This window comes from Microtus oregoni, unplaced genomic scaffold (assembly GCF_018167655.1).
Source record: "Microtus oregoni isolate MIOR12 unplaced genomic scaffold, Mior012 000005F_ref0000423, whole genome shotgun sequence".
NCBI lineage: Eukaryota > Metazoa > Chordata > Mammalia > Rodentia > Cricetidae > Microtus > Microtus oregoni.
Genome location: NW_024543064.1, coordinates 44,822,216 through 44,834,737, shown reverse-complemented (window position 1 = coordinate 44,834,737; position 12,522 = coordinate 44,822,216). Strand labels below are relative to the sequence as shown.

The following is a 12,522-nucleotide window of genomic DNA, read 5'->3' as shown; positions in this document are numbered from 1 at the left end:
ACTGACAACTCATGCTTTAACACACAGGCCTTTGAGAGACACTTCCAAGCTGTAGTGTATGTGTATATACATATATATGTACACATACACATGCATGTATCTGTATAAAAAATAACTCTAGAAAATTCTCATTTCCAAACTGTAGTATATATGTATATACATACAAGTACACATACATATACCTATGTAAAAAAAAACTCAAGAAAATTTTACACTTCCAAGCTGTAGTATATGTGTACACACACACACACACACACACACACACACACACACAATACCTCTGTAAAAACTCTAGAAAATTTACAACATGGATTAAAAATATATTGTAGTCTCATTTATAATAAAAATTATGTCACATGAATGCTCATCAATTTAGGGAGAAAGATGGAAATATTCATATAATGAGAGTTAAAAACAGTAAGTTCAAGTGAGATCTAAAGGAACATACAGTTTGCAGGAAAATAGATGGAGCTGTAGATCATCATATCAAATTAAATAACCCAGACTCAGAAAGACAAATAATGCATTTTTTCATATCTGGAATCTAGGTTAACACATATTACATATACTATATATTAGATCACATATATATGATATTAAAACAAAAGAAGGAAAATGTGGCAGGTCAAAAAATAAGCAATCCAGAGAAAGGAGAGCCAGGATGGTTTCCATGAGAAATGATATAAAGAATAACATGAAGGAATGCCAGGGTTGAGTTGAGAGTGGGTGCTGAAATGATGTAGAAGCTAACAATGGTGACTAAAACAGAGAGCCATGAGGGTCCCACAAAATGATCCTGATGCAGGCTGAGCATCGGTGCTGAAGCTGGGAATCTGTATACCTTTGTACTGTGTGCCACTGTATCTATGATCTAGAGTGCATTTGACATGTACACAGGTTATCAACTGACACATGAACAAGTCATTCCGTGTGCCACTGTGCCATAAGTGCATGGATGCATTTATGATCATCAGTTGTCAGTAACACAGGACCAAGACAACCCATATGCTACTGTACCTTGAGGATGCATTGTACTTGGTGCATATAATAATCATTGGTGACATAAGAAAGAGTCACTCCATGTTGTACATGCGTTTGTTCATACACTATCTGAAGATGGAAACCCCATTTGAGGTGCACCTCTTCTTCAAAATTCTACCTTGAAGAAAGGACAACTTGATGGATGTCATCTTGGGTACTCCTGGGCATCACACATGAAGAAAGAGTTGGATTATAACCTACAGGTCTTTGATGGTCACCAGGTAAGTCAGAAAGAGTTAAAACCTCTAGGCTCCCATGGAAGGCTTCTGTCAGACCATGGATCCAGTGAATCGCCTTCTCAGGATTTACGTGCGCTCCTTCAGCCTGAGCTCTAATCATAATTTGAAACAAACAAACAAAAACAAACCAAACTCATCCACCACAGTGTTGTCTAGCATCCCCTGTTTTCTGAGCAGGTGTATGATGTTAGAAACATTTTTTTTTATATCTCACGTGACTACTTTGAGATCAAGAGAAACAATCAAAGAACACTTAATGATCTTGCCAACTGACTCTCTTGACACATTTTGTTCCTTCGGTTCTCTCAGTGTGGATAAGGTAACTGGCACCACTTGGAAGATGTACAATTTCAGGATCAGGCATATGTCTTGGGCTGAAGCCACAAAAGAAGATGAAAGGACACTATGACCTTGGGCATGAGGATTCCATTGCCTCAGCATCTTGCTTCCTGGGATCTCCCCATGAGACGTGGTATCCTCTGAATGGAGAAGAGAAAATTAGGAGCTCACAGACCCCCTCCCAACTCCAGGGGTGATTCGTCACTGTGCACAGGTGCACAGCATGCACTGAGGGACTCTCCACTTACATGCTCACACACCCTCGGCACAGAGCAAATCACGGCCAATGACATGGTTCCCGCACAGTGGGAGCACCCGCTGAACAGTAGGCAGGCCTGTCATTCAAAGGCTGTTCATTCCACCTACAATTTTCTTCCTCCATTTCAAGGACAAAAAGTAGATGTTAGAAAGTTACTTTTTACAAAGTACTGTGCTTTCCTATGGGGCACTAAAAGACTTCTCTGAAATTCCCCCATGTCTTTATCTCTGGAAGTCTGAGTGTGAGGATGACCTTCGCCACTCACAAGTTGGCAATGACTTTGGGCGAATTCTTAATTTTGATACATTGATGTGTGGATGGATGTAGTAATAAGAGCAGCAGGGCTGTGTCCCACCACCTGGCTAGCTTTACCCGAAATAATTACATGGAAACTGTATTCTTATAAATACTGCTTGGCCCATTAGTTTTAACCTCTTATTGGCTAGCTCTTACATATTGATCTAACCCATTTCTAATAATTTGTGTAGCCCACGAGGTGGCTTACCAGGGAAGATCTTAACCTGCGTCTGTCTGGAGTGGGAGAATCATGGCGACTCCTTGACTCAGCTTCTTTCTCCCAGCATTCTGTTCTGTTTACTCCACCTACCTAATTTTCTGTCCTATCAGAGGCTAAGCAGTTTCTTTATTACTTAACCAATGAAACAACAGATAGAAAGATGACCCTCCTCCATCAGATGGAAGATAATCATACGTGGATTTGCAGGGTTAGGAGGAAAAACATCCAGTCTGAGGACGGGGGAGAGATTTGGAAGTTAAGGAGCATAGCCTCCACGGGAGAGCTGGCACTATGTTTCTAAAGGAAGTTGCTTATTCATGCGTGTCTTCACCTGGCATGAGCCTCAAACTGCAACTTAAACTGCCGTGTTGGCTGAGTTGGAACAAAGTGATTTTAAATGCACAAAGGTGGAAGTTTTTGCTTAATATTTTATATTTGGTATTTAGCCCAAAATTAAATTAGGGTTTCCTAATGGCATTTTAAAGTCTATGATCAGAAATCATTTAAATTGTTATGTTACCTTTTATTTTCCCCCTGAGCTGGAGGCTGGAGGATCTTACATTATCCTTTGTAAGGAAAGAAAGCCAAGGAGATTCTGCTCTGTACCCTCATCTCCAGATGTGGCTTTTAAATGAGCTGCGTTTCTTCTCGAGCTCGACTTAAATTTGACACATCTATAAAATTAACAAAATTATGATAAGTTAAAAGAATCCCTGGATGGACCACCAATAGATAATAATTACCAACATTTGTTTTAGGCTCAGTTGTCTTTAAAAATTTTTAAACCAAAATAAACCTATCAGAAAAAGTCAAAAGTTCTCTCTGGCCTTTGAGGGCAGTCCTATTTCCTATCTATGTTCTTCAGGCGTCATTACTTTTGGGAATTAATGCTTTGTCTTTAACAGACTATTTTAAAATACACTAGTTTATGCACAGATAGCCTCGGTTGCTTTATTTTTGTATGTGATTTAAATAAAAACCACAAGAGGCTTGAGAGATGTCTCAGTGGTTAAGAGCACCTGCTGCTCTTCAAGGGGACCCGTGCTTAGTCTCTAGCACCCGCACTAGGTGACTCTAGAACCTCCTGTGGCTCCAGCAGATCCAATGCCCTCTTCCGGTCTCCATGAGCATCCCCACGTGGACGCAAATACTCCCACATATACATACATTTAAAAACCTAAAATTCATAAATGGCATTATATAATATATACAACATATAATTATATACGATTTTTGCTTAAATTATGATTTTTTTAGATTTCATTTGAATTTATTGTGTTTTACATCTTAATTTTATGAACATTTCCATCTTTCTCCCTAAACTGATGAGATTTCATATGGTTTAATTTTTATTATAAATAAGACTCCAATGCATTTTTAATCCATGTCTTTTTGTGAACATATTCATAAAATTTTCTAGAGATTTTTTACATAGGTACGTGTGTGTGTGTGTGTGTGTGTGTGTGTATGCACACATACACTACAACTTGGAATTGTAAAATTTTCTAGAGTTTTTTACATATGTATGTGTATATATACATATATACCCATGCACTACATCTTAGAAGTGTAGACTTTTTTTTGGTAGGTATATGTATGTGTACTTATGTATGTATATACATATGCACTACAGTTTGGAAGTGTAAATTTTCTAGAGTGTTTTTTACATAGATACTTGTGTGTGTGTGTGTGTGTGTGTGTGTGTGTGTGTGTGTATATATATATATATATATGTATGTATATACATATACACTAGAGCTTGGAAGTATCTCTCAAAGGCCTGTGTGCCCATCCTTCTTTTATGTGTGAAAGGAGTCACATGGATACTCAATGCCTTTGCTATGCTAGTGAAGGCATGATAGGTCTGAAAGAACCCAAGAAATTCTCAAGTATTTAGACTCCTGTTTATATTTTACCAACCATCAGGTTTCTGGCCTCAGGGCAGTTCCCTTCGCCTCCTCTCCCCCTAAGAATGCATGTTATAACAATTATCTTTTTTTAATATTTATTTATTTGTTATGTATACAATATTCTGTCTGTGTGTATGCCTGCAGGCCAGAAGAGGGCACCAGACACCCCATTACAGATGGTTGTGAGCCACCATGTGGTTGCTGGGAATTGAACTCAGGACCTTTGAAAGAGCAGGCAATGCTCTTCACCTCTGAGCCATTTCTCCAGCCCTATAACAATTATCTTATCATGATCATGATGAGAAGGGCTTGGGACTCAAGAGGAACCAATGGTCCCTTCCCATTATATCCCAAAGTCAGCCAGGGTTAGGGTTACTTCCTGATTCTTCTCTCCTTTTCATCCCCCATTTTGAGAGAAAGGGTTTTCCCTTAAATTCATTGTTACTCTTGTTTTTAAAATAGGTCATCTACCTAGTTTTATGTTTTAATTTTATATAGTTGACCACATGTTTACAGATGCCCTATTTTCTTCTTTATGCTCCAGCTTGCGCTCAGTGGCTGAACCTTGTGGTGCTCCTACAAAGAGCCCACACAGATGACTTGAGGAAAACCACACACATATGCATTTACCGTGATTAGAACCTCTGTAGTCACCTTGGCTTAGTACAGATTATACTTATTCATTTTATAATTCTGCAATTACCGAGGAGTTCAGTCGAGGTCCTGAGTCTCTTCAGTTTTAATTAGTCTTGTCAAGCTGTGTGTAACCCAAATATCTCCACTGCATTCATCAGTGACCTGTTCTACTAATATTAGCTCAAGGGGCTATAGACCAGTGGTTTTCAACCATCCTAATAATGCTTGTGACCTTTTATATACAGTTCCTCATTTGTGATGACCCCAACCATAAAACTATTTCCATTGCTACTACATAACTGTAATTTTACTACTATTGTGAATTATAATGTAAATATCTGTGTTTTCTGATGGTCTTAGGTAACCCCTGTGAAATTTGGGGGTCAGAAGACACATAGGCTGAGAACCACTACTGTAGACTATCAGCATTCTGTGTGAGTTTCCCCCAAGCCTACCTGAGGAAGAGTCTTTACCCCTTGAAGCATAGCATTGCCTTATGTAGTAAATGATCTCACCTGGAAAACTGATGCACCATCCTCATGAAATGAAATTTAAATTTATATATTTTGAGAGGAAGCATGGGTTGTGGTTGTATTTGCATGCTTTAAGACGGTGATTAATTTTCAAAGTGATCCAAGCTTCCTAAACCTACATGTATTTAATTATCAAAGAAGATGCACCTCAGGATTACTGGGAAGTTGAAACGAATGTACTGTATAGCATATAGGAATCAGTCAGTACCTGGCAGGTTTCATTGTTTTTAATGTAGTCATTATTATCTTTCTGCAGAACAATGAGATAGAAGACAGGCATTGAAAGAACCTTCCATGGGCGTTTATCAATCACTAACACTACTACCTGCTCTGTCAGCATTCAAAAACTGATGTCAAGGCTGTTGATATGGCTCAGCCATTATGAGCACTTCCTGACTTTGCAAAGGACCTAGGTTTGATTCCTAGCGCCTACATGGTAGCCCACAATTGCCTATTTCATCCCAGGTCCAGGGGATCTGACGCTCTCTTCTGACCTCCCCTGACTTCTCCAAACACGTGGTATATAGACATATACTCAGAGTCACACGTATGCTCATAAAATAATAATACACAGTTTTTAAATTATAAAATTAAAGGTAAAATGTTAATAATAAAGAAGACCAAGGCACTTCCCTGGTACTAAACAATAAGAGGGAGGTATTAATTTGCTAGCATCCTCAGAGAAGTCTTTCCAAGGGGAGTGAGTACAAAGTTGAGCTTGGTGAGTTCCTTTACTAATCCCCATTTATATTTTGTTTTGTTTTTAATTTAGTAAGTATACAAAAATAACAAGGTTCTATTTTATTGGTCAAATTTGTTCTTTGGCAGTTTAATTCAGGTACATAAAGCATTCTCTTTATTCCCTCCCCTAACAGTCTCTTATCTGCCTTCTGCCCCAGTATCTTCCCCTCCTCCCTCTAAGTCCCTTTCCCTCATTCGCGACTTTTATTTTCTTCTGTGACCTGTTGACTTTAACCAGAATTCTAGATGACCACCATGGGATTGGAAATATCTACTGGAGCCTACTGGGTCCACTGTTTGGTATGCAACTGGAAATAATGGCTGTCCCTCCCCGACAAACCATCACTACTCACTAGTCCAGCAGGGAGGAGTCAGGCTCCATGAACCTATCCTATCCATGATTGACTGTACACAGGCCCAGTCTTGGGCAGGCCCAGTGTAGGTTGCGAAAGTCATGTGTGCAATGCCTGCGCCACGCCTTGAAGATAGCATTTCACAGCCCTTCTCCTCATCTTGCAGCTCTTACATTTTCCAGCTTGCTCTTCTCCAGTGTTCCCCGAACCTTATCTGGTGATGTAAATATCCCTCTTAGAGCTAAGCGCTCATTGGTCACTTTATCTCGGCACCTTGATTATCTACAAACCCTCGCATCTGCTGCTAGTCACCGTGCAAGATGAATGCCTGGGGCAGCAGAAGTATGACTGAGATCTTTATGATATCAATGCATGCTTACATTTATAATTGTACCTTGAACATGTTCAGAAACACACCAGGGTCTGCCGGTATGCCTCTCCTTACACCCACTGGTCCCCTCTTCTCTCCTCCCATTTCTGCTTTCATGCCATGTATATTTTACCCATATATGAGGGAAAACACACAATATTGTCTCTTACCCTCTCCTGGTACTCCATCGTGACCAAGTCATCCTGCCATATTCTCCTTCTTCTACTTTCATATCAAATATATGTGATATATAATACATAGTATATGTAATATATGTTAACCTAGATTCTAGATATGAAAGAAACCATGCATTATTTGTCTTGCTGAGCCTGGGTTATTTAACGTGATATGATAGTCTTTAGCTCTATCCATTTTCCTGCCAATGATGTAATTTACTCATCTTTATGGGCGAATAAAACACTATTATGTACATATGCCACATTTTCTTCATCCATTTGCCATCTGATAGGCATCTAGACTGGTTCTTTGTCAGGGTGCTATAATAAACTTGGGTATGCGACTCTCTCTGCAGTGTGTTGCCTTAGAGTCGTTGGGTGTGTTCCTAAGTGTGGGAATATCTGGGCCATTATGAAAGTTCCATTTTAGGTTTATGAGGAAGCACCAGGCTAATTTTCATCATGACTGAGATAGTTCACATTCCTACCAGCTGAGCATAAGGGTTCCCATTTCCCTGTATCCTCATCGGGTTCTGATATCATTTCTTTTCTTTATGATGGACATTTTAACTGGAGCAAAAGGGAATGTAGTTTTCCTTTGCACTTCTCTGATGGCTAAGGATGGGCGAACCTTGTATTTCTTCATTTGAGATTCACCTTTTCAGTGCATTTGCCCATCTATCGGTAGGATGGATGATTTGGGAGTAATTTTTGGAACTCTTTATAGGTTTTAGGTATTTATCCCTTGCTAGATGTGGAGGTGACCGCCTTTCCCAGTTCTGCAGGCTATCTCCTCTCTCTGCTCACTGTTACTTTGCTATGGAACATTTTAAATTCATCAGCCCTGTTTGCAATTCTTGCCGTCATGTCCTGAGCTAGTAGCGTCCTCTTAAGAAGGTCCTTGCCTACAAAGAAGAAATTCTTACATCTTCAAGTATTTCTCCTGTGGTTTCCTCCAGCAGTATCAGAGTTTCGGGTCTTTTGTTAAGGAGTTTGATATACTTTTAATTGATTTTTCAAACAGGGTGTGAGATGCAGGTTTATTTTTATTCTTTTACATGTGGACCAGCTTTCTCAGCAACATGTGTTAAACAGACAAATTTCTCTGGTGTTTGAGTCGACACCTTTATTGAAAATCAGTTTGCTGCAGCTCTGTGGGTTTGTTCCTTGGACATTTGTTCCATTCCGTTTATCTACATGTCTTTCTTTGTGAAATACCATGCCACTGTTGTTACTATGGCTCTGTAGTATACTTTGAGATCAGGTGTTACCATACTTCTAGCATTGCTCTTTCCTTTGGCTGTTTAAGACCTTTTGTTTTTCATTTTGAATTTTAGGATTTTTTTTTTCCTCTGTAAAAAAGTGATTGGAATTTTGATGGAGACAATTGAATTTGTAGATTGCCTTTACAAATTTAGACAGTTTCCCAATATCAATTCTAGTTGATGAGCATCAGAAGTCTTTTAGCCTTCTGGTGTCTCTTCAACTTCATTATTCAGTGTTTTTGGATCTCTTTTGATCTTTAAAGCCAAGTGTCAGTGCCACCTCCTCCAGGAAGCCCTTTTCCACTCCCTCTTTGCTGCCCAACCTATTGTTAACCATTCTCTCCTCTATTCAGTTCTATAGGCTATGTAGTACAGGGATACATTTAAATATAAAATGTTCCTAAAAGGGAACAAATTTCAATTTTCAGGTAGCTTTCTTAATGCACTAGCACATAGCCTGGTGTCTGAGACAGTGTATAACAGCCTTGCTGCAAACTCTCTGGTGTGCTACCCATGAGTTCTGCCTTCCATGGCTCCATTTAGCTTCCTACAGGCTCCATGAAGATGCTGGGACAGCAACTGAGAGACCCATCCAAGATTACTCAATAGCCAGGATTTTTAGTGCCAGAAATGTGGACCCTAAACGTTCCCTCTTCACCAGTGTAGTAGTAACCCTCCATATGTGTTTAACCCTGACATAGTAACATTTCTGAGGGCTGGGCACTTCACCTGCAGTCCCTTAGTTAATGTTCCCAGCATGCTCTAGTGCATTTTTTGGCTTGGTTTTGTAAATATGTAAACTGAAGCCTACAACTTCTTTTTTTACCTTGATCCAAAACACATGGCTAGTATGTGGCCACATTTAAATCAAGCCTGTTAGTTACCCTCAAAGCGTGATGCCATATAGACTTAACTACCCCTCAGTACTTAAGAAAGGGTGACATAGTAATTACCAGGAGATATAAGGATGTTTCCGAGTGGGAGATGAATGAGCATATATTGTTTTAGTAGTATATGACTTCCAAAGTTGTACTATGGAAATATGACTAGATGCTGAGGACGAAACTGGCGTGTCTTTTAGTGTTATAGGTTGTCTTTGCAAAGCTGTCATGAGAACGCTAGGACTGTGGGGGTCACATGAGATGGTGGACACTATGAAATACAGTCCGCTGTCTCTCTACTATATGAAACAGAGTAGCAGCAAGAAGCATACACACTGACCTGTCTGGGGCTGTAGCTACAGGTCTGAAGTCAGGCTCACATAGGTGTGGTTTGATTTGTCCTCCAGGATCTTAAACTTGTTACTGTAGGCAATGAGGAGCTCTCAGAGATACCATGATATCATCTAAATAATATTTGCTCTTCGAAGTTAGTGTGTAACTACCTTCTATTTGGGTTTATAATAGCTTGACGGTATCAGTGGGTAAGCAATGCCGCCAATAGGCATGAGCAAATAGTTCCTGAAATGTAACTCAGAGAAGACTATGTGGTGTAGCCTGATGCACAACCTTGGCCTGCCGCAGTTGTCTGGGCATGCTATAAACTAGGCTGTTGTCTTCTTTTCAGAAAGTTGTTCCTAACTGACAAGCGTGATAATCTTGCATCTCTCTCTATTCGAAATCATAAAACTAATTGAACAATTCATTGAACCTAATAGCTTTAGAAAAATCAATAATTGCCTCCCTCCCGTTATTGATATAGAGGGGGTGCACGGAAGAAATTACCCAGTACAAAAGTAAGCCCATTAAAATAAATAATTCAACAAGCTGTTTGGCAGACTATTCAATTTTTGAACTTGAACAAATGTGAAGAGCTTCTTAAGTATAAATAATGAAGGAAATGTGCCTAGTGCTGTTAAGTTGTGAGCTAAAGGGGCACGCTGTAAAGATACTGGGTTCTGACACTTACCTTTGGCGATGGGACTACAGTAAGAACACAAGGTCACCTCACAGTTTATTTGCTGAGTGTGTGTGTGTGTGTGTGTGTGTATGCATGTGAGCATGTGTATGTGCACATGTGTGTATGAGTATGTGTGCCTGTGTGTAGACATATGTATATAAGTATTGTGCATGTGTGTAGGCACATGCGTGTGTATGTGTGTGTGCATGCATGTGTGTGTGTGAAAACAATAGCTCCCATTATGTTTCATTAGCTTTTGAGGTCAGAACATAACAACAAGAATCCTCTATTCAAATAGATTTCGTAGTGTACAAGGTACTTTCTCATCTACCTATATCTACCGTGAAGCCAACTAGGAGATTTGAAGATGGGAACATGAGAGGCAGTAGCATGCACTGACCTGTCCTTGTCACATTGCTGGTAAACACAGGGAATAAAACCCAGGTCCTTGTCCATTGCTCAGCTTTCTATTATCATTAGTTGTGACTTTTTATTTCCTCTTGCATCCAAAGGAACCTGCAGCACAAGATATTAGGACCGCGGTATTCTGAAGTACAAATCATGAAGAAGTACACTCAGAATATGGTGCCTCTGTCATCTCTGTGTTCTGGTGTCCAAGAGGTACACAGCTAAAGGAACTGTTAGTTGGTTAGACCCACATAGAGCAAACAGAATGAAACAAGAATTTGAAGACCGGTCTTCTAACCCATCACAGACCTCCATTCTTTTTCTCTTCAGGTAGTCATTAGTGTGTCTGTTCCCAAATCCAGGAAGTAAGGTGGTTAGGAAAAATATAATCAATCTGTCACAAAGACATGCGACATCCCAAAGTCAGTTCCTCAGAGCAACCTGCTCATGCATGCCAATTCTAAGTCATCAGAAATCAAGATGGACAGGTAGGCAGGGGTGCTTCCTATTGATAGAAACTTAGGACACTGGTTCTGACATCACAGGAGAAAGAAAGAATGACAGCAGGACAGTTATTTGCAGACAAAATACAACCACACTCCTCCCTGTTACTTTTTCCCCATCATCTCCCATTCTCTCAGTGCAGATATCACAGCAATGTCAGAGAGGCATCTGGGAGGTGCGTGAACAGGAGCTGTAACTAAAGATGCTCCAGAAAGCCTTTTGCTCTCTCATCTTTAAAGTTCACCCTTGTATGTCAAGTAAGAGTATATGGGTGAATACTTAACACAGGCCTTGATGTGCACCAGATACTGCTCTAAGTGCCTTATGCATATTGTCTCAAACTTCTCCACAGTTATATGCTTATACTATGACCGGCCAACAGATGAGGAATCTGTGGCATAGAAAAGCTAAGTAAGCCTCCAAGGCACCACAGTAGTAGAACAAGGCTTCCAACTCAGACAAGTGGCTCCAAACCCCACGTTCTAAACAGCAAGTTTGTATTCTGGTGGAGAATTATATTTCTCCTCTACAGATCTGTCTGCGTGGATTCTTTGCCAGCAGTCTTGTAGCCTCCAGCAGTCAGTCCTCTTTTGACTTCTTGCCAGAATTTGACCAGTTGAAACCACAAGCAAGATATCAGATGGAAGAAAGCTAGCCCAGGGCAGGGTAGGGTCTTCTGGCTTGCTCTCTGCCAGGGCCTTGGATTCTCTACCTAAAGCCACAGTTCTTAAGGAAAAGCCTTGCTCTGTGACTACAGACACCTCAATCTTCTGGTTCTGGAATCTGCTTCCTCCCTGTCCTCACCCTCCAAGGACTAAAGTTAGTAAAACCTGCCCCTAGAGTTAGCTCTGAAGTGCTTCACATCCCTACTCCTCCACCCTTAACCCTGACTCCACCTACGTGAGCTGTCTCTACCTTAAATTACCGCCAGCTTCAATTGGGCTTCCTGCTTCACGCTGCTCTCTGGACTGACACACACATTGGTAGCACTGCAGTTTCTACAAGGTAAGCACTTAATGCAAGTGCATTGGAGAGAAAGGAGATGGAGTAAATGAAACAGGAGGGTAAGGAGAGACAGGGAGAAGAAAGTTGGCATCTCTTGCTTAAAACATTGAGTCACCTCATCTCATCTAGCCTGGGTCAGATACATTCCTACAAGTAACAATAAGATGGAAGATAGAGCACTACCAAGTTATTGCTTTTTCTTTTAGTTGTTTTTCTTTTTACTGATGGGGTTCCAGGGGGTAGAGATCAACCTAGGGCTTTTCATGTGCTAAGCAAGTCCCTACCACTGCCTGATGATGCATCCCTAGCCCTTAGCTCATCATGACA

At 40.3% G+C, this 12,522-nt stretch overlaps 1 protein-coding gene across 1 annotated transcript in view; it reads left to right on the top strand.

Moving 5' to 3' along the window:
- The window catches only part of Dab1 (DAB adaptor protein 1), a 1,107,419-nt gene that overhangs the window by 460,645 nt on the left and 634,252 nt on the right, over window positions 1–12,522 (top strand). The window lies entirely within an intron of this gene.